This window comes from Equus asinus, chromosome 7 (assembly GCF_041296235.1).
Source record: "Equus asinus isolate D_3611 breed Donkey chromosome 7, EquAss-T2T_v2, whole genome shotgun sequence".
NCBI classification, from domain to species: Eukaryota; Metazoa; Chordata; class Mammalia; order Perissodactyla; family Equidae; genus Equus; species Equus asinus.
In genome coordinates, this window is record NC_091796.1 from 69,575,525 (window position 1) to 69,601,366 (window position 25,842).

The window sequence follows — 25,842 nt, forward strand, 5'->3', positions numbered from 1 at the left end:
ATTGTAGGTCTTTCAATCCACAGTTGGTTGAAGGCATGGTTGTGGAACCCAAGGATACAGAGGGCTAACTGTAGTTGGCTCAGAATTCTGCAAAGTCCTCTCCTTTAGGCAAAACCACATTTTACCATTAAGACCCTGACCTATTTACCAGCTTTAGCCGACACCTTCTGGGGTGGCTGCCAAGTTCACAACACTTTTTCCTCTCTGGGAAGACTCCCAGACACACAGGGATAGGACTGAGGGATCATATGTAAGCCACATGATCTTGTAATCTTTGCTATAGAAAGTGTCGGAAAACTTTCCTGTGTGTCAGAATCAGCTGGAGGATTTGTTAATCAGCTGGAGGACTGTGGAACGCAGCCCTGAAGGTTCTTTTCCAGTAAGTCTGAGGGTGGGGCCCCAGCACTGGCATTTCTAACAAGCCCTCGGGTGATAATGCTGCTGCTGGTCTGGGGCCCACACTTTTGGAACCAGCGCTGTAGATAAGGAAGTCAGTGATAGTCACCTCGAGATAGGGCAATCTGCTTCGCTCAGGAGTCTGAAATTCGGAAGGAGGAGACCCAGTGACTGAGGGCTGTGAGTGCAAAGCTCTGGAGAGAAGGGTCAAAACCCACCACTGTTTAGGTTCCCAGAGCTGGTCTGGTTCCTGCCTGTTATTAGGTGGCGCCTTGGTCGTTTAATCCTTTTTTTTTTTAAGGGTTGGCACCTGGGTTAACAACTGATGCCAATCTTTTTTTTTTTTTTTTTCTGCTTTATCTCCCCAAAACCCCCTGTACTCAGTTGTATATCTTAGTTGCAGGTCCTTCTAGTTGTGGGATGTGGGACGCCGCCTCAACGTAGCCTGACGAGTGGTGCCATGTCCACGCCCAGGATCCGAACCCTGGGCCGCCGTAGCGGAGGGCGCGAACTTAACAACTTGGCCATGGAGCCAGCCCCTCGTTTAATCCTTTGAGTAAATCCTATTATTTCTTTATTGTGCATAAACTGGCCACAGAAAGTTTCTGTTGCTTGCCCCTAAAAGAACTTGAACTAAATCATGAGGATATCAGTTAACTGTTCTACCACGAAAACAAAAACCATTCTAAGTATTTAAAACAGACTTAGGGAGCCAGCCTGGTGGTGCAGCAGTAGGTTCGCACATTCCACTTGGGCAGCCTGGGGTTCACTTGTTCGGATCCTGGGTGAGGACATGGCACTGCTTGGCAAGCCATGCTGTCGCAGGCGTCCCACATATAAAGTAGAGGAAGATGGGTACGGATATTAGCTCAGGGCCAGCCTTCCTCAGCAAAAACAGAGGATTGGCAGCAGATGTTAGCTCAGGGCTAATCTTGCTCACACACACACAAAAAAAACAAAAAAAAACAGACATAGGACAGGGAATCGGTCACATGGGTGATAGAAGTTCTGAAAGCCAGGCAAGCAAGGAGAGCTTAGCAACAGCAGGAAGCCACCTCCACCCCTAGACTGGAGGGACAAAGGGAGAAGTTGGCGTTAACAGAAGCAGAGGTGACCGGGAAGAAGCTGGAACCACGACAGACCAGTCCAACAGGGGAAGTGCTATTGCAGCTGCCAGAAACATCACCCAGTGCAACTCTGCCGGCTGCTCCCTTCCACCCCTCCAATCTCCCAGCAGCCTCTACGGGCTGGGAAGCTTGGGGAAGATCACCTGTGATACTGAGGACAGCTTGGGGCACTGCAAGGACAAGGTATGGATCTGAAAACAAGCCAAGGACCAGCATGGTTCAATCTAGATTTCTCATTGTTTGTTCAAAGTACATTTTGCCTACTTACAAATTACTGAAATAATGTGTGCATGCTGTAAAATTTCTAATAGTTTCTTGTTAAGAATAAGGTTTTTTTCTGTTTAAATAGGTTTTTATTAACTTGTTCCATAATTAGGGCTGACATTTGTAAGATAATCTTCAGGGAAAAATTGCAAATGATAAGAAGCACTAGCATTTGTATAGTTCTTTTCAATTTGAAATGTTTTTTGTGTATCTTAGCTAATTTAATCCTGAAAAACCTTGTGAAGTAGGTCTTACTGTTAGTCCTATTTTTAAGATAAGGAACTGAGGCTCAGAGAGAATAAGTAATACAGAACAAGCAAAGTCACATTGCTCAAAAGTGGGTGAAATGGCCTGATCCCAAACCTGGGCTCCACACACCTCAATTGTTGCAAAACACCAAGCTATTGTGTAAAACACATGCAAGGCTGCAAACTTAAATTCTTGCTCTGTGCATGTCTCATTTCCTCTCTTATCTAAACCCCAGTATCTAGAAGTACAGCTTTGTAACCAGAACTGAGAGAGGTTATTTTGAAAGATCAGCAAAATGCCCCATGGCTTCTTTCCCCTCCTCCACCTGTAGATGATCAATTAAGTCTGTTCTCTGCAGTCCCACAGTTCCTAATTAGTAGGCAAGGATTTGGGGACAAGACAAGGCCTTTCATAAGATCACTCCAGAAGAGCAGCAGTCGCTTAAAAAGGAAAGGAGAAAAAAAGTAAAGAAATCCTTTGAGAATATACATTAAGTTAGATGGAGTGGGTGTTTTTTTGTTTAAGATTTTATTTTTCCTTTTTCTCCCCAAAGCTACCCGGTACATAGTTGTGTATTTTCACTTGTGGGTCCTTCTAGTGTGACATGTGGGACACTGCCTCAGCGTGGCCTCATGAGCGGTGCCATATCTGCACTCAGGGTTTGAACCGGCAAAACCCTGGGCCGCCGAAGCGGAGCTTGCGAACTTAACCACTTGGCCATGGGGCCAGCCCCAAGTGGGTGTTATTGATGGCTTCTGAGACTACTTAGTTACCTAGAAAGAATTAAATACAAACACAATGAGCGTGTGTGTGCATGCGTGTGTGTGTGTGTGTGTGTGTGAGAGAGAGAGAGAGAGAGAGAGAGAGAGAGAGATAGTGACAGGAAGAAAGAGAAAGAGAGAGTTCCCTTCTGTCTCCATAGGAGTTGTTACGCTTCCTCTGGTCCCAGGCCCACAGACTGTATTTCTGATGCTGAAGAGCCAACTTTGTGTGCCCTGGTTACCAATGAAACAGTGTGCAGCGATCAGTTCAAATCCGTCACACTTATAGCAAAATGCTTCCAAACACAATATCTTGCTTTTAATACTTATATCTATATCTACTTAATGGGAAGAACAGCTCACACATGCACATCCACACATTTCTGTGCTTATAGTCTATTGTATATGATGTCCTTTACATATGGAAATGAGCCATGTAACATGACACATCCCTATAATATTAATTGCTATAAAGAATGGAATATTTTTTTTCCAGGCAGACTCTATCCCCTCCTTCATTGCTGAAGACCCAAGAGAACTTGCTGTAACGTGATTTGTCCTATAAAGTTACTCCTCCTCAATAATATACTTATATCTATAAGGATAAGCCCTGCCTTACAGAGAATCTCCACATCCAATGTGACGCAGTAAATTTCAGGCTCACTGATTACACTTCCATCTAAAAGCTTTACACAGTTGTAAAACTGGGAGAGCTTTTAGACTCATCTCAGGTCAAGTTTCTTTTTGAATATTTTTCTGCAATGAACTGCAATACATTAAACCTACCCATTAGCTAGAATATCACTGATTGTGATCTGATGGCCAGTGGAACATTTGTATTGTCTGGGTTCCATTTAAGACAATATTTGGAATGGATGGAATAGCTCAGAACAGGAGAGCAATATTCAACGTCATCTTCCTTCGGTGGAGAAAAATGTGTCTGGTCTACAAGGAGTAAGCTTGTTAAAAGAAAGTCAGCATTAAGCACTAAAATCCCTCTCTCAGCAAAACAAAGCATCTCCCTCTTCCTTGAGATCCTCAACTAGTTCATGTATCATTCTCTTGAACCCAGGTTACTGTTGCACAATGAGGTGAGAAAATAACAGCGACAGGAAGACTTCCACCAACAATTAGGTGGTGAGTTCTTTGAAATCTTCAGTCTTCTAGAGATTTTGCTAGTGGAAATAGGGGTGTGAACCGATCCTCATATGACTGAGACATCGAATGCATTATAATTTACTTTACAACTGGAGTAACTAGATGTATTGATTTTTTTCGTTTAAAAAGACCTGGAGATTTGCTCTCCATGTTAATTTTTCATAATATTTGGTATTCATTAAATAATGAAAAATGCCACGGAAAAATTTTACATATTAGAAATAAAATCTTCCAAAAGCTTCAGAATTCTACTACATACGTTTTTCTTACCTTTAAATACACATTTAGGTGTGTTAAGATCACATCAATTCTTGAACAGCACAGTGTTATGTGGTTTAGGTCATTTAAAAATATTTGAAGAGAAAGGTATGGAAAATGAAGAGAGAGTGTTGTGGACTTAAGAGTATGTGTATACACATATATGTCATTTATTAGAACTTTAGACAAAGATGTCTTCCTGGGAGTTGAGAGCGATGGGAGCGGGAAGCCTGCCGCAAGGAAGAACAAAAGCATGGCTGCGCGATAGCAGCGTCTCTGCAGCACCCCAGGCTCCCTGACGGAGGGCTGCGGCGACTGTCTAGTCTACTACACCGCGTTTTCACTAGTGACAGCCTCCGTTATTCTGTCAGCTCAGCCAACTAAGCTGCTCCCCGCGTTCTGGCTGGTCACCCGGACTCCGTTAACCGGGAGAAGGAAAGAGAAAACAGAAAGCTGATTTGTACCAAGTGGGACACTCGGGGATTTCTCTCCTTCGGGGTCGGCGTCGCCTCACCCTCGGGGACGTGGGGGAATTCCAGGACCGCGCTTAACCCAGAAACCAGCGCGTCCTATTAATTAGGTGCTATGCGTAGGGAAGGCAGTGAAAGGCTTAATCTTCTCTCTCCAGCTGCGGCCAAAAGAGCCGGGGTGGTCAGAACTGCCTGGTCGGTGCGCACTAGCCCTGGACCCCTCGCGGCCCTCAGAGCAAGAACCGGGCCGAGGGGAGGTCAAGTCAAAGGGCACGACCGCAGGGCGCCCCGCCCCCTCCCCGCTCTGTCCGCGGCTGGGCTTCCGAAAGACCACCGCTAACACTGAGAGGCTGGAGGGCGGGGAGGGGGAGGGCCCCGGCGGGGGCGGGACTAGGGGCGGGGACGAAGGGGCCGAGCATTACGTCGGGAAGGGTAGTTCCGCGAACGCCAGTAGCGTAGGTACCCAGGCTCCGCTTGAGAGATCGGGACTACACCTCCCAGGAGTCTGCGGGCTCGGTCGCGGGGTCCATGCGCAGTGGGCGCCACATTGTATCCTATCAGGCGAGGAGAGGGTGATGTCACCTGCGAGTTGGTAACCTACGAGCGGCTGTGAAGGAAACTGTTTAACCGGATCCCATTGTACCCGGAGCGCAGAGCCGCCTTTCCAGCATGCAGGGGCTGCTCAGGTAAGGGGGACGCGCCGCCTCGCCCGCCGCACTCATTCATTGAGTGGCACCGCGCGGTGGCGCGGGGGTGGGCGCGCTTCTTGGCACCGGCGCTGAGTTCCCGGCGCGCCCTCTCGCTGCCTCCCCGGAGCTCCCGGGCCAGTAGGTAAATATTAAACCCGTCCTTCAGGTTGGATCTGGGTGGGAACGGGACCTAGACAGCTCCCGGCTGCCAAGCTGGGTTTGGGAAAATGGCTGCAAGCGCCGCGCAAAGCAGGGCGAGCTCAGAGGAAGGCACCTCCAAGGACAGGGGTTCCTCCTTCCTTTCTTTCTAAGACGCTCGGGTGCCGAGAGAGCCGGCGGGGTACCACTCGCCGCCTTGCTGCAGACACCCCGGGGCTGGGGCGCTGGGGGTCGTGGCCTCGGGTGGGAACTGCGGGCACTGCTGCTGTCGGGAGCTGCTGGCCCGGAAGCCTCCGAGAGGGAGAATCGTGGACTCGGAGGTGGCGACGAGGAAGGAGGGACTCGTTTACCCGCCAGCGTCGGAGCAGAACCCCCAACATCCTTGGCACCCTCACTTCAAGCCTCATTCGAAAGAAATGGGGTGACTATATTTCAGGCAAAGTTGGAAGCTAAAGATCTGAAAGAGAGAAGGGAAACCCGCGCTGCGGAAGGAGCAAGGTGTTGGTGGACAGCGGCGAGGGGAGGCTGTGCTGCCTTGGGACCGGGTTCAAGGCGTCGCAGAGCGCTCCCGCCTCCCGTCCCTCGGGCGAGGGCGCATTTGGGGCCCCTGCACTGATTGCTCCCTCGACAAAGAGCACCTGAGTTGGGGCGAAGCCTGGAGCCCTGGGATGGGAGGTGGTAAGGCGGTGCGGGGTGTTGAATAATCTGATGATAAGGCGCACTGTGGGGCAAGAGGGCTGGGTAATCGGGTTTTCTCAGCTGAGGCTGAAAATCCAGCTGCTTGTGATCCGCTTGCCCTCGGACTGGAGACGTGCCTGAGGCCCGAGAACTCTAAAGTCCTCTGTATTTCCTTTCACCGTCCCTAGCACCCTTATTCTTTCGCTTACTCACTCATTCATCAAACCCTGCTAGTGGCTCTGTTCTCAGGTTGCTCACAGCCTGAGGTTGGGGTGTTCTGTCTCTTGCCCCCATAAAATATTTTAGTGGGCCCGGGAATAGATACTTAGACTCCATCCTCTACCCCCTCATCTCCACCCACGGGAGAGCATCAAGAGCAAATGCCACCCGTGACCGTTTTGCTCCCATTGAGCTGGTAGTTTCTTGAGGCTGGTGAAGGACCTAGTGAATCGAGTGGAGTTTGTCTGCAAGATGAATCCCGTTGCCATGGCGACTCCTGCCGTCGGAATCTTAACTGCTCGCACTGCTGTTTCGATTCGATGTGGCTCTGCGGGCAGCTGGGAGGGCGTGGCCAGTGGGTGTGGTCAAGTGCTCGCCCTGGGCCCAGCTGCTCTCTCCTCTTTTCAGAGCCCAGAGGCTCTCTCCATTCTCTTGTAAATAGCTTGGACACAGTTCTTGGATCCCTTTCCTTCTCGCGTGTCCATTCCTGTCTCCCCGTCCCTCCCCAGAAATGATTGTTTGGAGCCTTTTTCCTGAGGCAAACTCTCAAAATTACAATTGAAAGATCTTCCCTTTCAGGCTGGCTGCATCATCTTCCTAATAAAGTCTATTACAGCGTTGGAGGCGGCTTTCTCAAGGAGGGAGCTCGCCGCTATTCTGCAGGAAGAGAACTCCCCGGCCGCCAGTAACGGTCCTCAACTGGCACTCGGTGCAAGTCCCGGGAAGTTTTTAGGGACAAGTAAATGACTCAAATTGAATTCTGGTACACAAGGGATTACTGAAAGAAAATAAAATACATTAATACAGCGTATTTAAAACATACAAATTACATATGAATTTTAATTCAAATATCAAAAAAAAAAAGACTCAAATTTCAACTTGACCCTCTCTTGACACAAGATACTTAGCGTATGGTCAGTATGGTTCTCACAAAATCTGAAAGGCTGCCTAGAGGATGCAGGACCTTGAGAGTGAAGCCGGCTGCGCTGGGATCTAAGAGGCCTGGGTCCTGCTCTGGCTCTGTCATTACTGGCTACCCGTTCTGGGGTTAACCCTTTCCCTCTGGGGGACTTTGGTCATTGGTGACGTGGGAAGAGGTATAGAGGGTTTCCTAAGGTTGATTCTAGGTATAAAAGTGTATATAAGACTAGGTATAAAAGACTCTGAAAGGACTTATTCATTGTCTTTTATTTTTCTCAAAGAAATCTGAAGATAAGAGTTTAAACCCAGCTTCTGACACTGTGGCATTGGGTTCATGTCTCTGAGTCTTACTTGTATGGATGGCAAATAGCCTGGCTCTTGATGGCAATCCTTCAAAGTGGGCAAGGCAGTCCTATTACTGTTTATAACATTGTTTCTAATATTACCACTGTTATCCCAGTATTTGGACTTCTATTTATACTTTTGTGTAAGAATTAATTGTTTAGGTTTTGCCTTGTTATAGATTTTCAATGAATGCAGTTATTTGAAACTTAATTGCATTAAATATAATTGAATTACACAAATACTTTGTTTCTCTTCTGTTTTCATTTCAGACCAAGGTGGATTATCACAGATATTGCAGTTCAGGGAGGAAAAGTGGGTATTTATGAGCATCTATGCATGTGCATTTGTGTGCAGGTCAATGCCTGGGGATGCTGTGTACCAGGTGGTTGACATTCATCATCTCATTTTAAGCAGGTGATTATATCCCCACTAGGAAACAGGATCAGAAGTTGTCACTCACTCTTTATTTTTGTCCTAGAACTTATCATTGACTGAAAATCTCCTTCAATTATCTGTTTACTTCTTGGCTCCCTATAATTCTGACACCATTTCCAATGTATGGAGTTTTTCCCCCACTCCCCTAAGGTCTTTGAGAGCAGGGTCTTTGTCTTGTCTATCCTTGTCTCTCCAGCATTTAAAGCAGTGTTTGGCCATTGGTAGGTATTTAATAAATATTTGTTGCATCAGTGTTAAGTTGTAGAGCCATAATTGGAGATCCAAGATCTATATTCTTTCTACCAATAGTTCTGTCATCAGTTGTAATATTCCTCTTAGCTTTCTGTCAAGCAGTTTCATCTCAGCATAAACCAAAACTCGTGTGTAGTATGTGACTTGAAATATAAAGGCTTCCCAGGTGTTTGAAAGAGAGAGATGTATTTCGTAATTATTTGCTTTTGGAATACATTCGCCCACATAGACTTTTTTTTCTAGAATTCTTAACATAATTCTTATTATCCCAAACCAGACATTTCTAGATTTCTCTCTATTGTACTATCCCTGGCCCAGATAACTTTCCCAGGAGGTGAATGACAGGAAAATAGGGAGAAAGACCAAGGCAAAGATGCGTAAGGCTTTTGTCAGGTCACCAGTGGCTCCCGAGGCCCCATTTGGGTAGAAGAGCTGGACAATAGCTCTCTCATCTGGGCTGGAGTTGTTCTGTGAACAGCGTCCGTGGTTCCAGGCTGGCTGATGTGAGAGAGGAACGGGGGGAGACATTTGTCCAATATTTGTAGCATTCTGTTATAATCCAGTTATCATCCAGATTTTGTGGGTTTTCAGAAGTGTCAATGAGTGAGGAGGTGTGACCGTAAAGAGGGTGCGGTGGGTCGTGTCCTTGAGTGGTGCTTACAGAAGCTCTGTGAGTAGGTGCCAAGGAATTTGAATCCTGGCTTTCTTGCTTTGTGGACACGCTCTGGGTGTTAAGAATGCGAGTGTGTCTGTGTGTGGTTTTATTTGAGCCACTTTGTTTAAGAGGCTGCCTTTAGTGTTGGTATTATGGTCATCAGAACAAATAAGGTGTTTACAAACAAAACATAGTTAAGATCGAAAGTGTTTCATTGTGTAAATATTTTGGGGATGTTAAAGAGTGGCTTTGGCTTGAGAATCTTGAGGTCTTCTGTGAAATCACTTAAAAAGTTACAGCTGTTGGATCAGGGGAAACAAGCTTTTCCAACAAAGCTTGGTACCACTGAGAGCCTTAGTTGTTTGGTTCAGAAAATAATCATGGCTTGTCACTTCTGTGGGGCCCCCCTTGGCTTTGTGTTGTGCTCGTGGTATCTCCAAGTGTTAAATCTATCCTTGTATTGCAGGAAACAAGGCAACTTTGCCAACTTAGGTTAGCAAACTTGTTTAATGAAAATCCTTTTTTGTTTTGTGATTGATTTTTCTTCTTTGCATAAGGAACGTGGACTACTGTCACTTATTTTGGGATTACAATTTCTAACTTGGTAATGTAGGAAATCTTGCAAGTGAGTGTGTATCTTAAACACTCGCAACATCAGTTCTTGGTTTTCCCAAGAGCTCAGTTTAGAGACAACCGATAGCACAGGTGCTATTGAAGAAATCGGCAAGGAGGGCGGTTTCTGTATGCCGGCAGGAGGCTGGGGCTGAGGATACCTCCCTTGAAGTTACATTCGCTCAGCAACTGTTTTCTTGTGTAGATTGTGCTTAGAGTGGCTGAGAGCGGCTGATAGAGATTGGAATTGAAAGATGGATCTGCAGTGCCCTCCCCTTCCTCCAAACCACCACTTAGTACCCCCACTGAAAGAGGCCCGGATGAAGATGAGCTGCAAGTTGATCTTGGTGACCTACATTCCACTCTAGCAGACTATTTCTGCCCCAGAAAAAGTGTTTACCTTTTTATTTTCTGGTGTCCTTTCCACTGTCCCAGGATCAGAGAAGTGAGCATTTCAGAGTGAGTTTGCATTCATAGCACATGTGTCTAAAAAGGAATTAAATGTTAAATCCTAGGAGCACAGCAACAAGCGTACAGAGCGCCAGCCCTGTTAATCCGAGGTTACCAAACACACCCTCAGCTTTGGTGAGCTTATTTTCCTTGTTGATGTTTAAGCGTGCCTGGCTTTCTTCCCTGTCTGTGACTTTGCAGTAGTAGCCTCCCTCACCCGGAAGGTGCACTCTTCTGATGTCTAAATTCTCGTGCTTTCAGATCCAGCTTGAGTACCGTAGCTTCCAGGAAGCCTTCCCTGCCTGTCCTTCAGCTTTCACCGCCCCCTCTGCTCCTTCCTCCTGAGAGCCCTTAGCCGGACCTCACAACTGACCCCTTACAGCTACTTGTCAAGGTATGGGAGGTGCTGACCTTTGGCCAGGCCCCTCCTAATGCTTTATATGGGCGTAACCATCGACTCCTCACAACAACTCTGTGAGGTGGGTACTACCATCACCGTTTTATAGCTGAGGAAACTGAGGCATGAAGAAGTTTAGGAACTTGCCTGGCTCAGGTCACATAGCTAGTCAGTGGCAGACCAGGTTAGGGACCCAGGCAGCCTAGTTCTTTACACCCTACACTATTGCCTTACCTCTAGTTTCTTACGTGTTACATTCTTTTCTCTCCACCGAGTTGGGAGAATCACAACCTCCTTTGCGTCTCTTAATTCTGAAACGGTGCTGCGTCAGTAACTGCTGGATTGATTAAGAGTGAAAATGCTTCTTCATTTAATGGTTTCTTATACATAGTCTGATTTTCTGGAACAGAAAATGTTGCACAAGATTAAAAATGTTGCATTTGCGTGTTTGAATGATAACTCGAACTCCCTCCTTTTTGCTATGTGAACAATAAGCAAATTATTTGAAAGAGGAACTCCTCTTATACGCCATCTCTAAATTGATTTGGAGTCTGTCCAGCATGAGACCCTATTTGTTAACTGAGATCACTTTTGAGTAGGTTGAATCTTTTATCTGAAAAGCCCTTCTCCCTGGAGCGGGGCCACGGAAGCGTCCCTCAAGAGTTAAGAGGGCCCATAGCTTCTTAGCTTCCCTCCTCCCTGTTGTGTTTTAACATGAATTGTGAGAGCTCTTTTGAAAAGAAAATAATAAAATAATGAAAACTTGAGCAGTTGTCAAACATGTAATCTAATATTGGGTATCCTTAGATATCAAAATAAGGTTTTTTTTCCCCACCTCAAGAGAGAGATTTTTATTTATTTGTACAGTGGAGCAAATTTGGTGCCAAATATACAATTGCAATTCTTTTAAACCGTAGCCATGCTATTGTGAATTAAATGTGGAAAACTAGGGAAGCAAGTTCAATTTCTAATGTAGTTAGTGTCATTTCCTGACTTACGACAGATCTTTTCCTTTTGGCTTAAAACTGGATATTGTGCCACTTTGATAATATTTAATGAAGACACTTGACTCAAACACAAACTGTGTCATTTAGGGAAATAATAGGAAAATTATGCCCTAACAGCATATCGTCAGGAAGGGAAAATGAAAACAAAAGTCTTGTTAGCCGTTAGACTACCCAAACATACTATTCATTCAACAGACATTGATTTCAGGAGCTTTTGTTTATTTAGTTTTTCCATTCATCTTGTTACACTTCCTATGTATGTCATTCACCTTTAGTAATAACTTGAGCTCTTTCTGCTCTATAAATTGCACCAGGATTAGAGTTGAAGGTTACTTGTGTTTCTGCCAGGTACGCAATTAGGGTCACCTATTAAACTGGTCTTTGTCCTTTTCATTTCTGAAAAAAATATCTTCTGTGCGATTAGCGAACTTTGCCCATCTGATGGACTTTCTGAATTTAGACTTCCAAGAGTACACAGCCCAGATCTGAGCTTTAGGCATTGTCTGCGCAATACAGATGCCCATCTTCTGTTTTCTGAGATGGCTTCTTATATTCTGGCCTGTTGGCGAAGCTCAGTTTTTTAGAGACATGCAAACCAGATCGGGGTGTGGGTTAGCTTTGCCTTGTTTTGGAGCCGCAACTGCACATGCAATTCTAGTTGCCCCCCTCTCCCCCCCCCTTTTTTTTTTTTAACTCATCATGTTCTTGACCACAAAGGAGACTAGACAGTATGCTGTAAATATATCAGTGCATAGCCATCATCACTTGGGGCAAAAAGATGGTGCCATATTACAAAAGGAACTGATTTCAGACCTCGTGAGTTAGAGGCAAGGCTTTGTCAGCAGTTTGCCAAGGAACTACATGCTTCTGACAGATGTCCTCCTGTGAAGAGTGGGTCAGGATTAGGGGCAGCTCCCTAAACTTTGCCAAAGCCCCATAGTCTTGGTCTTTTCCTTCTTGGGGGTGTAACTGAAGCCATTGGTGTGTGTTTTGATGCCACATAAATCTTCTGCAGATTTGCACCCTAGAAGAAGGGTGAGGATGATGGTCAACATCATTCACCAAGTGAGTTACATTGTTCATATGTGTATAGGCTTAAATTTGTATTTGTTTCATAGAGATTTGGTAAAACTGAGCAGTGAAATGTCAAGACACAAGTTAAGTTAGTACCTGCAGTTCTGTGACAAGAGGGTTAGACTAGAGACCCTTCTAAATCCTGAGAATTTATTGCAAAACTTATTGTAAAAAGTTAAAGAAAATGAAATGGACAAATTAAACCATTTGAAGGACTGTGCTGCATTCTCTACTTTATTCTTGAAGCTTGGCGAAATTGTGTATACAGAAAATATCATATGGTTCTGTCCAAGGTCAATGATTCATTTTTTCTTGTTTAAAAAATGCATTTACAGTTACCCATATTAGTGGTTGTTATTTGGTTTAGGATGTTGGTGGCAAAAGAAACAACAGTAACATTTCTCTTTGTTTCCCATTCTGCTTGTTTGTGGCAATCTTGTTTGCCTTAGAGGTACTCCCCCAGCTCCATTCTGCCTTGCTCAGCTCTCAGTGGTAATTCCAAGTCAGAGTCAGAGAGGATGTGGAATGAATGGTGCTGGAATTGAAGGTCATGGCTGAGACTGCATCATGTTCTCAGAAGGTTCAATGAAGGGCCTGCCATTAAGTTTTTGTACTTTAAAAATCAAGAATAGAGAATTGGATTGGACTAGAAAACCTCTATGACCCATTTAGGGCTTGACATTCTGTGAGTAGGTGACACCTCCAGCTACAGAAGTTCCAGGAACCATGGCAAGATACTGCTTTGCCTGTGACTTTTTCTGCTAAGAGATTGATTTAAAATTAAAAACATATGTATTATTTTTAGTTTGACCCAATTTCTTTCAGGCTGTGACTGAAGCTGCCTTTCTTCCATACTCCGCCTTTTCCTGCTGTACTCCTTGGACTATAACCTGTGTCTGGAGGACCACTAAACTGCTTCCTTGCCACTTCTCTCACGCCTCTCTGTGGCAGAAGGAGGTTGTTCCCAGTCGGCCAGGTTGCATATGAGGGGAGCAATCACTGACCTTACAGGGATGCACATCTTCCCCTTTAACCTCCTGATTTAGGATGGAGCAGCCGAGAGAGCACAGCTTACATTTTAATTCTCCCAAGCTCAGATTGTTTTTCCGATGAACAAGTTGGGGAAGTAGGTGGAGGGGAGGACAGAGGGAGTTATTGGATTTCACTTATCTTATCATTTGTTTCCCTCCGGATCGCCTTTGTTTATACTGTCTCTTCAGGCCAGGAATTCCTCCAGCAGAAAGCACGCATACACGTGGGGATGTTCAGATCCGGCTTCTTCCTTCTTGTGTTCCCTTTGCTGACTTGGCCTTCCTCTCTGCAGCCTGATCTGAAAGGAGGGCTGGAGATATTTAACCTGCTTTTAATTCTTCCATTATGTGGAAAAGAGTTCTTAAGACAGTGACTTGGGGCAAACGTGTTAATGATTTTTCTAATGGGGAAAAAGGATGATGCTGAGTAGGTTTAAATTTAACATCCACTTGTAACCTGTTTATGTCGGTTGAGGGTTTAGTCACAACGTTTGATACCTTGAAAGGAATCCGTTTGCCTTTTGATTGCTCTTGCAATTGCACAGAGGAAAAACAAACACCAGTTGATTTTAGGTTCAGATGTGGCAGCTCCTTCAAACTTACTGGACCTCTGTTTCCTCATCTGTGAAATCATGTGAAAATGCCAAAATTTTATGAGAACGATATCACCTTAAAATAACGACCTCGTTTATATGGCATTGTGTAGTATTGATGTACTATCCACTGCGTTCCCCTAGAATGGAGATTGTGAGGGGGAACTCTGTGTTTTTACTTTTAGAGCTTCCAGTGTTGGCCCCTGCTCTTGGCACAATGTGCCTGAGACCCTGTTCTTGGCTGGAGCCAAAGATCTGATCTCTAGTCTCTTCTCCTTAACTGAACAGCTCTGGTCACATTCCCCAGTCTTGGGGCTCAGGAAGTTCTGTAGGATGTAAGGCATGACTAGCCACAGTGTCTTTGGGGGATCATCCAGTTCTGTTTAAATTGATGATCGCTTTGAACCGGAGTTGGGCCACCGTTGACACACAGGATGGACGGAGCCAGCTGTTGTCTTTGGTTTGGCCGGCACAGTATTATTTTTAAAAATGGAATGATTTTAGTGAACATTTACATTCTGATTTGTCACAGACATCACCATACACTGATGCCTTATCCACAGCCACTTTGTTTATGTGATATTTCCTTGCCTTCTTGGCCTTTGAGTTTGTTATCTGTATTTGAAACTAAATTATGATGAGAGCCTCTTCAGGCATTTATCCAGCAGTGGGCTGGCAAATACTCTAATCCAGGGTTCCTCAACCCTGTTGGCATTTTGGGTGGGATAGTTCATTGTGGGGAGCTGGGCTGTGCACTGTAGGATGTTGGGCAGCATCCTTGGCCTGCACACACTAGATGCCAGTAGCACCCTTTTTCTAGTTGTAACAACCAAAAATGTCTCCAGACATTGCCAGATGTCCCCTGGGGAGCAAAATCGCCCTGGTTGAGAGCAAGCTGACAGATTTTGGATACCCTGAGAACTTTAAACATTGGACCAGGTTTGCCTATTCAGGGATAAATTGGGATTCATCTGGGAAACTGAGCCACCCTGCTGTTTTTATTTATTTGGGCAGTTGGTTAGAGCAAAGTAAAGGTCAGTGGATAAGACCTTTCGGGGTCACTTCTCCATTCTTCCATGACCACTGCCTAGGAGGCCTGCCACATTTTAAGGACATGTTCCTGGTCTCAACAGGGGACTCTGTGAGACACTGATGCTGGGTCAGGGCAAGCCCACCAGAGCTAGTGGGTAAACAACTTTGAAGCCCATGGCCTGTGTTGGTAGGTGAGTAATGTTATCTGTGGATAAGGAAGATGAGGCTTAGGGGAAAGTCAGCTCTGTCATTATTGTCAAAGGCCAAAATGCTTAAAAAAGGGGGGAGGGCCTTCACCCTTTAAAAATGACAACTTATCTCAAATCAGCAGTGTGGGAAGAGCTCTGAAAAGGATTAACAGAGTGATATTTTTTTTTTTCTCTTTCCCACACAAGAATATCTTTAAAACTTGACTCTCAAACTTGGGCTTTTGGCAACACTCAAACTTGCCTTGCTTTTCAGAAAAACATTGATACGATTTTCAGTAGACAAAGGGAGAATGTTGTGAAGTTTTAATTAGCCAACCCAAGCTCAGTTCTTGAGCGACTAATGCAAAGATAAATGCTTAGAGAAGCATGCAGCTTCAGTTAATATAAACCCAAGTCCCTTCACAGAGGGTCAGGTGGGCCTTCTGGAGGGCTCCATGCTCTTCCTCAAGGCCGTGTGTTGGTTCTCCACCCTGGATGGGCATCAGAATTCCCCATGGTGGATTTAAAAAGGAGACACTTAGGGACTCTGATTCAGTAGATCTGGGGTTTGGGCCCCATCGCCAGGATTCTTCAAGCTCCACAGGTAATTCTGACATGTAGCCAGGACTGAAAACGAGTGGGAAAGCACAAGATCTTGCATTTGGGCAATGTGGTTAAGTTAAAGATGTGTGCTCGGCCTGGATGGATGGCTGGGTAAATGCCCAGCTTTGTTTGTAAAAATTTTGTGTCTTTTGGTATGAATATTTTTTTACTCCTCTAGAAATTTGAATTTGTAAAATCTTTTATATGTGGTGTAGTATGTATGGTCTAATACATGGAACCTAATGCTTCTCATAATCTTGAAGCTTTATTATATTTTGGCATATTTTACCGAAAAACTTGGGGAAGTTATCCTCTCCTTTTCAAAATGCTTCCCTGGGAGGATCACTTTGCATATTAACCTATTGTTTAAAGAAAAGGAAACATAAACCACCCAATCACAAATTGCCAACACCATGTGTGCCCTTGAGATAAAGCGGGCGGCAGAGTAGTAGTAAATACTCTTACTAGCTTCCATTCTAGGAAAATCTAGATCCTAGAAAAGATCTGGATATTTCACAGCTAAGTTGAACTCAGTGAGTTTCCCATCAGGCTCTTCTCTGGCTTCACAAAGTGGGGTGAATTTCTTTGTTGTAAGTTTCCTTCCTTGCCCTGTGCCGCCCGCCATGGAGGCCACAAAGCCCCGGGGTTATAACTGCCAAAGGTGGGAAATAGAATAAAATGCCTCCTTTTACTTGGATTTTACTTAGAATTTCAGATCCAGATTTCTATCAAGCATAGCAGGGGCAAGGGAAGAACTAAGTTTTATGTGAAAATATTATACTGGACATTTCATGGACTATCTCATAAGCCATGGAAGCACCATCTTAAAACATCATTCATTTGGCATGTGAAAAATGTTTTAATGTTGGATTTGAATGTTTCAGAATGCTATTTTAAATCCCACATTTTTAAATTTAAAATACAGAACTTTTGTTTTACTTAAATAAAGCTCAAATCATATTTTCTCTTCAACTTCTGAAATAAATTACGTTGTACAATAGATGAAGAGTCTCCCCAGTGACAGATTCTTCGCTTGCATTGGCAAGTAGTTTCATGTTTTGCTTATTTGGATCATGTCCATGTTTTCAAAGGAATGTTCACAGCATCAGTTATAGGAAGCAATACTCTATAATCCCAAATCACAGTTTTTCTAATATTTGTTGTGCCCTAGATCAAATCTTCCCTCAGTTCTTTTCTTCCCTAAATGCTGATTTTCAGTCTCAGATAGCCAATGTTATGTAGTATTAGAGGAAAATTTGTTAGCATAACATGATAATAGAGAAGAATGACAATTAAAAAGAAAGATAGAGGGGCCAGCCCTGTGGCCTAGTGGTTAAGTTTGGTGTGTTCCACTTTGGTGGCCCAGGTTCAGATCCTGCGTGCAGACCTACAACACTCGTTGGTGGCCATGCTGTGGTGGTGACCCACATACAAAATAGAGGAAGACTGGCACAGATGTTAGCTTAGGGCAAAAAAGTCTTCCTCAAGCAAAAACAAAGAGGAATATTGGCAACAGGTGTTAGTTTAGGGTGCATCTTCCTCAGCAAAAGAAAGAAAGAAGAAAGAAAGAATACAGGATTTCTTTTTAGGGGTGATGAAAATTCTAAAATTAGTGGTAATGGTTACATAGCTTGTAAATATACTAAAACCAATAAACTGTACATTTTAAATGGATGAATATTATACTATGAATTATACCTCAATAAAGCTGTGATTTCAAAAAAAGACATGCTAGGGGGCAGCTTGGTGGTGCAGAGGTTAAGTTTGTATGTTACGCTTTGCTGGCCCAGGGTTTGCCAGTTCGGATCCTGGGTGTGGACCTACGCACTTCTTGTTAAGCCATGCTGTGGCAGGTTGTCCTACATATAAAGTGGAGGAAGGTGGGCACGGATGTTAGCTCAGGGCCAGTCTTCCTCAGCAAAAAAGAGAGAGGATGATTGGTGGCAGCTGTTAGCTCAGGGCTAATCTTCCTCAGGAAAAAAAAAGGGCTAAGAAGAATCAGACTAAGTACAACCTTAGAAGCAAAATTTTAGCCCATAAGGACAATATCTATGACTTACTTTTCCATTTATTTTCTACATGTACATTTTAATTTTTCCTCTAAATAAATAGATATATAATATGGATAAAGAATAATTGTGGGGCGGGCCCCATGGCTGAGTGGTTGAGTTCGTGCGCTCTGCTTTGACGGCCCAGGGTTTTGCCAGTTTGAATTCCGGGCGCGCACATGGCACTGCTCATCAGGCCACGTTGAGGCGGTGTCCCACATGCCACAACTAGGAGGACCCACAACTAAAAATACACAACTATGTGCTGGGGGGATTTGGGGAGAAAAAAGCAGAAAAAAAAGAAGATTGGCAACAGTTGTTAGCTCAGGTGCCAATCTTTAAAAAAAAAAAAAAGAATAAATAATTGTGATAATTCCTTAATATTTATGGACCAGCTGAAACATGGGAGACTTTGTTATGAAGAAATTTTTGTTGTAATGGAATCAGGCTCGTATTTTTCTCATACCTCCTAATTGTGAACTAGGGCATTAAAGAATGGAAAGCTTCGCACTGTTTTATATCTACTGTGATCATAAACTAAGGTTTTGGTGATACATTTGGCTTAGTCACAATTTGCTTTAAACTTGTTCCATCTGATTATTTTGCAGGATTTTTTCTACTGTAGAAGCCTTCACCCTATAAAGAGCACTCAAGTATGTAATCTTGCCTGTAAAGCTAACTGTGTGTGTGTTGGATCAGGAATATTTCATTTATAAGGGATTATGTAGCTCAAGGTTTCTCAAATTTGGATTCACGATCCTTTGAGAAACCCTGCATTAAAAGTTAAATTGCTGAATGTTTAGGTACTCATGTGGGCCAATGGGATCGTAAACTCATGCTGCAGAGGTCGGCTTTGAGGTACTGCAGTGCTATTCGGGTATAAGATGCTTATCCAGGCATATTAGTTTTATGGCTGCGTAATGGATTACCACAAATTCAGCGGCTTAAAACCTCGCCAGGTCAGAAGTCTGGGTGTGTTGTGGCTGGGTTCTCTGCTCAGGGTCTCACCGAGCTAACACTCATCTGTCAGACCAGGCTGTAGTTCCCATCTGGGGCACAGGGGATTCTTCCAAACTCACTGGTTGTTGGCAGAACTTATTTCCTTGTGACTGTAGGTCTGACAACTGCTAGCTGTTGGCCAGGGACTGCCTTTAGCTCCTAGAGGCCACTCACATTCCATGCCAGATGGCACACATTGGCAGTTCACAGCGTGGATGTTTGCTTTCTTCCAGGCTAGCTGGAGGACATGTCTCTGCCTCCCTTTTTTGTAATCAGCCAGAGAAAATACTAATTTTAAGTGCTCACCTGATTAGCTCAGGCCCACCCAGGATAATCTCCCTTTGACCATATGGTGTAACATCATCATCATCATATCCATAAATTCCGCTCACACTCAGGGGTAGGGAGGATAGTATGAGGGTCACTGTAATGAGAAGGTCGCTTAAAGTTCTGCCTATCATATCAAGTGACCAAACTTATGCTGATGTATTGTAGATGATTAAGTCGAAAATACAAAATAAAAAAATGGATGCACCTCACAGTTAGGCCTCAGGACCCCCTCAGATTTATTGCTTTCCATGCCTACTTTTCTTATTTCATGTAGAGAGAAAATGAAGACTAAAAAGAAGTTATATCATTGAAAATTTCTTACACACACACACACACACACACACACTAACTAATACGAGAATCCTCTGTATACACCCACAGCTTTACCAATTATCAGTTCATGACTAATCTTTCATTTCTACCCTTCACTATTTTCCATCAACTCTGGGATTATTTTAAAGCAAATTCTATAAATCACATAATTTCATCTGTAAATATTTTAGTATTTATGTCCAAAAATATCAGGACTCTCTTTAGAAATGTAACTAAATTGCCATTATCATACCTAAAATAATTTAAATTATGTCTTTAAAATCACCAAACATCCAGTCAGCTTTTAAATTTCCCCGTGACTTTTTAAAAAGTTTGACCAACTCAGGATTCAGATAAGTTTCATACATTGTGGCTTTTTATATGCCCCTTACACCTCTTTAAATCCTGTGCAGTTTTTTCCCTTGCAGCTTACTTGTGAAAAGAGCTAGATTATTTGTCCCGTAGAATTTCCTATAGTCTGGACCTCATGGGACAGCATCTCTCTCTGTTTGCCGTAAATTAGTTAAAATGAAAATAATTGATACTGTGGACTAATCTGATCACTAGAGGTAGAAAAGCTTATTTGGTAAACAGAATATATACATATAATTTACTAGATTCATGTGTGTATAGATATTTAGAAAAGTATTTGGGAGTAGAGCAAATATGTTAGGATTTTCAGATTCCTATTATTGAGAGCAGTCTAAGTGTTATATACTTACAGTGCATTATTTAGTTCAATTTAAATTCTTATAGAAAATATGCAGTATATAGATTCATTAAGTGATACTTGGAATTGTTTAGTTCTTTAGCCTAAGCATTTTTGTTAAATCAGATTTTAGCTTCCATAAAAGGAAAAACAAATTCTTTTTTTTCTCTTTGATTGTGGTCGTAATAGTTCATAATGTAGTGAAATTTCAGTTGTACATTATTATTTGTCATACACCATATAAGTATGCCCCTTCACCCCTTGTGCCCACCCTTCACGCTCCTCCCCCAGTAACCACTAATTTGTTCTCTTTGTCTGTAAGTTTGTTTATATTCTGCACATGAGTGAACTCATACAGTGTTTGTCTTTCTCTGTCTGGCTTATTTTGCTTAACATAATGCCCTCAAAGTCCATCCATGTTGTCATGAATGGGACGATTTCGTCTCTTTTCATGGCTGAGTAGTATTCCACTGTATACATGTACCACATCTTCTTTATCCAGTCATCAGTCAATGGGCACTTGGGTTGCTTCCACATCTTGGCTATTGTGAATAATGCTGCAGTGAACTTAGGGGTGCATAAGTCTCTTTGAATTGTTGATTTCAAGTTCTTTAGGTGAATACCCAATAGTGGGATAGCTGGGTCATATGGTAGTTCTATTTTTAATTTTTTGAGAAATGTCCATACTGTTTTCCACAGTGGCTACACCAGTTTGCATTCCTGCCAGCAGTGTATGAGGGCTCCCTTTTCTCCACAACGTCTCCAACATTTGTTATTTTTTGTCTTAGTGATTATAGCCATTCTAATGGGCATAAGATGATATCTTAGTGTAGTTTTGATTTGCATCTCCCTGATGATTAGTGATGTTGAGCATCTTTTCATGTGCCTATTGGCCATCTGTATATCTTCTTTGGAAAAATGTGTGTTCATATTCTCAGCCCACTTTTTGATTGGGTGGTTTGTCTTTTGTAGTTCATTTGTGTGAGTTCTTTATATATTATGGAGATTAACTCCTTATCAGATATATGATTTGTAAATATTTTCTCCCAGTTGGTAGGTTGTTTTTTCATCTTGATCTTGGTTTCCTTTGCCTTCCAGAAGCTCTTTAGTCTGATGAAGTACCACTTGGGAAAAACAGATTCTTAAGGAGGAAGTTATTTCAGTTTTGAGTTTTGGAAAATAACCAGATATTTTGTATTGTGAAGATTATGAAATGATTACTTTTTTATAGTAGGGCTTTGCTAGTTATTTCATATCTGTAGGGTCTCCAAAGACGTGTCCTTTGTCCTCAAAGAACAGGATGTATGTTTTAAGTCCTCACCATTAGAATATTCTATTTTAAAAAATGCAACATGTCAATCTTTAAAAAAAACAAAAAAACAAAAAAATCGCAACTAGCCTTCTAAAGCCCACAACTAAAATATACAACTATGTACTGGGGGGATTTGGAGAAAAAGCAGAAAGGAAAAAAAAAAGAAGATTGGCAACAATTGTTGGCTCAGGTGCCAACAATTAAAAAAAAAAATGCAACATTTAATTTTGTTTTAAGAGAAGAATTTTATATGACTGCCATTGAAAGAAAGTAGAAGATGTTACCTAATTTAAATTGTGTTTTGGAGGAAAAAATAGCATTGGGTTGAGATAAGTAAAAGCTTAATTAAGATCATAATAACTTAGAATAGGGGACACAGAGCTTTTTCTGTAAAGAGCCAGATAGTAAATATTTTAGGCTCTGTAGGCCATGCTGTCCCTGTCAAGTATTCAGTTCTGCGGTTGTTGTAGGAAAAGCAGCCAGAGACCATATGTAAACAAATGGGTGTGGCAAGTTGGGAAGAACCGACATCTTGGCAATGTTGAGTCTTCCTGTTCATGAGCATGGACTCTCTCTCCATTTATTTAGTTCCTTGATTTTGTTCATCAGAGTTTTATAGTTTGCCTCATACAGATCTTGCACATTTAAAAAAAAATTTATAACTAAGTATTTCATTTTGGGGGATGCTAATGTAAATGGTATTGTGTTTTTAATTTCAAATTTGACTCGTTCATTGTTAGTATATCGGAAAGCAGTTGACTGTTATATGTTCGCCTTGTGTCCTGCAACCTAGTTTTTTGTAGCTAGTCTTCATCAAGTTGAGGAAGTTCTTCTCTATTCCTAGTTTACTGAGAGTTTTTATCATGAATGGGCATTGGATTTTGTCAAATGATTCTTCTGCATCTATTGATATGGTCATATGATTTGCCTTCCTGGGATAAATCCCTTTGGTTGTGGCATATAATTCTTTTTATACATTGTTGGATTCAATTTGCTAATATTTTATTGAGGATTTTTGCATCTAAGTTCATGAGAGATGTTGGTCTATAGTTTTATTTTTTCCTAATGTCTTTTTCTTGTTTTGCTGTTAGTGTAATTCTGGCCTCATAGAATGAGTTAGGAAGTATTCCCTCTGCTTATATCCTCTGAAAGAGATTGTAAAGAATTGTAAAGATTGTAAAGAATCCTTAAATATTTGGTAGAATTCACCAGTGAACCCATCTGGACCTGGTGCTTTCTGTTTTAGAAGGTTATTAATTATTGAGCTTTCTGTTTTTATAGTGTTATGGCCTGTATGCAGAAACTGATCTGTTTGTAGGTAGTTGATACTAAAGAATAATTTCCAAAGAGTTTAAAAATAAGATTCTCAAAATTATAAAATAAACATGTCAGCAGTTTTATTTAACTCATTATTTTGTTTTCTTTTTTTTTTTTTAATAACAGCAAGGCATTTTGTAAATTCTTTTTTTTTTTTTTTTTTAAAGATTGGCACCTGGGCTAATGACTGTTTCCAATCTTTTTTTCTTAAGGATTGGCACCTGGGCTAACAACTGTTGCCAATCTTTTTTGTTTTTTTTCTGCTTTATCTCCCCAAACCCCCCAGTACATAGTTGTATATCTTAGTTGCAGGTCCTTCTAGTTGTGGGATGTGGGATGCTGCCTCAGTGTGGCCTGACGAGCAGTGCCGTGTCCGCGCCCAGGGTCCGAACCCTGGGCCGCCACAGCGGAGCGTGCAAACTTAGCCACTCGGCCACGGAGCCGGCCCCTAGAAAATATTTTGATTATAGATTATCTACACTCTTTTGCATTCTCCCAATGAAATGTTGTCATAAGTGTTTTTCATGTTATTAAAACTTTTTTTTATTGTGGTAAAAAACATAAAATTTACCATCTTAGCCATTTTTAAGTGTACAGTTCATAGTGTTAAGTATATTTACGATGTTGTGAAACAAATCTCCAGAACCTTTTCATCTTGTAGAACTAAAACTACACTAATGAAATAATTCCCCTTTGCCCCCTCCTCCCAGCCCCTTGAAACCACTGTTCTTTTTTTTGTTTTTTTTTTTTGGAGGAAGATTAGCCCTCAGCTAACTACTGCCAGTCCTCCTCTTTTTGCTGGGGAAGCCTGGCTCTGAGCTAACATCCGTACCCATCTTTCTCTAGTTTAGACGTGGGACGCCTACCACAGCATGGCTGCCAAGCAGTGCCATGTCCGCACCCGGGATCCGAACCAGCGAACCCCGGGCCGCCGAGAAGCGGAACGTGCGAACTTAACCGCTGCACCACCGGGCCGGCCGCTTGAAACCACTGTTCTAATCTCTTTATCTATGACTTTGACTACTTTAGATACCTTATATAAGTGAAATCATATAGCATTTGACCTTTTATGGCTGGCTTATTTCACTTAGCATCAGGTCCTGGAGGTTCATCCATTTTGTAGTGTGTGTCAGGATTTCCTTCCTTTTTAAAGCTGCATAGTATTCACTGTATGTATACTTCACTTTCACCCACTGATGGACATTTGGTTGCTTCCACCTCTTTGCTATTGTGACTAATGCTGCTGTGAACATGGGGGTGCAAATATCTCTTTGACACCATGCTTTCAGTTCTTTTGGATCTAGACCTAGAGGTGGGATATACCCAGAGGCTGCATCATATGTAGTTCTACTTTTAATATTTTGAGAAACTGCAATACTATTTTTCATAGCAACTGTACCATTTTACATTACCACCAACAAAAGTGCACATTGTTGCCAACATTTATTATTTTATTTTATTTTTTAAAGATTTTACTTATTTCCTTTTTCTCCCCAAAGACCCCCCCTATACATAGTTGTATATTCTTAGTTGTGGGTCCTTCTAGTTGTGGCATGTGGGACGCCGCCTCAGCATGGCCTGATGAGCGGTGCCATGTCCACGCCCAGGATTCAAACTGGCGAAACCCTGGGCTGCCAAAGCAGAGAGCAGGAACTTAACCACTTGGCCATGGGGCCGGCCCCATATTTTCTGTTTTTTTGATAGTAGCCATCCTAATGGGAGTGAGGTTATTAAAACTCTTAATAAACTTCTTAGATGGCTGCATTTATTTCCATTTTATGTGCAGTATAGGTAATCATTTTCTTAATGTTTTTCCATTAAAATTATTATGAACATCTTTTTCTTGTTTCAGATTATTTTCTTAGGATACATTCTTAGAAATAAAATAAATGAGTCAGAGTATATAATTTTAAAGTTTTTTGTAAGTACTGCCAAATTATCCTCAAGAAAGGCTTTGCCAGTTGACACTGTAACAGAGTATTAAAGCATCTTTCATTTCACCCGTATCTGTGTTGAGTATTATTATCTTACAATTATCTGTGATTGAACCACTGGCAAATGCTATGACATTGTATTTTAATTTGCATTTTAAAAATTTGTTAAATAGAACTTTTTTCTCCAGGCCATTTCCATTTTTCCCTTCTCAAATGGCCTGTTTGCCCATTTAAGTCTCAAAGTTTTACAGGTCATAAAAGAGATTAGTTAGCAATGCAAATATGAAGCTACCAGAACTTTTCATAAATATAGTAAACAATCATGAAAACCATTAGAAGGGAACTTACGAGATCTCCAGGGGTGTTTAAAATGACCTAAAATATTTCTCTGTGATTGAGGGTCTCTGTCTGCAGATTTGCATAATTAATTATCCTAATAAGTCCTTTCTTCATTATCTGGAGGGAAACTTTAGGTCAGTCAGCTCCTGTCATTTTATGACCAGTTTGCATTTCCTGCCTCAGTGGCTTCTTGATGTGGTTTTTCCGCTGATAGTGAAATAGCTACAGAGAGGGCATTTCTGAAGGCGGAGAGAACAGGCAGATGATATATAGTTTTTCCATTGGCCCGAACATGTTTGGAAGACTAGGAGGTAGAACAATGAAATAATCCAAATGTTATGAGGAGGGAGGCAGAAGTTTACATTAGAGTGGTTTATGTGATAAAAGAAATGTTATACCCAGTACTTTGTGTTTATAAATGATGTCTTAAAACAGATACTCAAATGTTTAGCTAAAATATTTAAAGCATTGCCTATACAGCCCCTACTATTACAAAAATGCCGTACGCATCACAGTCTG

General features: G+C 42.3%; 1 protein-coding gene across 9 annotated transcripts in view; it reads left to right on the forward strand.

Moving 5' to 3' along the window:
- Nucleotides 1-1,394: 1,394 nt before the first annotated feature.
- Nucleotides 1,395-25,842, forward strand: part of DAAM1 (dishevelled associated activator of morphogenesis 1) — a 169,741-nt gene continuing 145,293 nt past the window's right edge. For 2 of the 9 annotated variants that reach the window (XM_070513705.1, XM_070513708.1), the window contains exon 1: nt 1,395-1,706. The gene's annotated coding sequence lies outside the window, so the exon portion shown is untranslated. Of the gene's footprint in view, nt 1,707-5,192; nt 5,515-7,963; nt 8,109-10,364; nt 10,493-18,679; nt 18,725-25,842 lie in introns of those variants that run through there. The other 7 variants (XM_070513701.1, XM_070513707.1, XM_070513703.1 and 4 more) reach the window with 6 other exon arrangements.